Source organism: Sinocyclocheilus anshuiensis, unplaced genomic scaffold (assembly GCF_001515605.1).
Source record: "Sinocyclocheilus anshuiensis isolate Anshui unplaced genomic scaffold, SAMN03320099.WGS_v1.1 scaffold38, whole genome shotgun sequence".
Classification (NCBI taxonomy): domain Eukaryota; kingdom Metazoa; phylum Chordata; class Actinopteri; order Cypriniformes; family Cyprinidae; genus Sinocyclocheilus; species Sinocyclocheilus anshuiensis.
Genome location: NW_015544213.1, coordinates 2,962,611 through 2,962,819, shown reverse-complemented (window position 1 = coordinate 2,962,819; position 209 = coordinate 2,962,611). Strand labels below are relative to the sequence as shown.

Sequence of the window (209 nt, the reverse complement as noted above, 5' to 3'; positions counted from 1 at the left end):
TTTGCTCTGTTTTTGTAAACACCGAACTTCAAACTCATTTATGCCACATTGTTCATTCTTGAAGCAAACTTGTGTCCGTTTGGTGATTAAATAAACAGTTTTAGACCGCTGCTTGAATTGAAAGTGGTCAGCTTGTGTGACTGGTGTGTGACTTCTCCGAGAACGCATCGCTGCGCTTTTGTCCAGTGTGTGACTTGCATTTATTTATT

At 40.2% G+C, this 209-nt stretch overlaps 1 protein-coding gene across 2 annotated transcripts in view; it reads left to right on the top strand.

The window, feature by feature from the left end:
* The window catches only part of LOC107697201 (G patch domain-containing protein 2-like), a 16,600-nt gene that overhangs the window by 6,643 nt on the left and 9,748 nt on the right, over window positions 1–209 (top strand). The window lies entirely within an intron of this gene.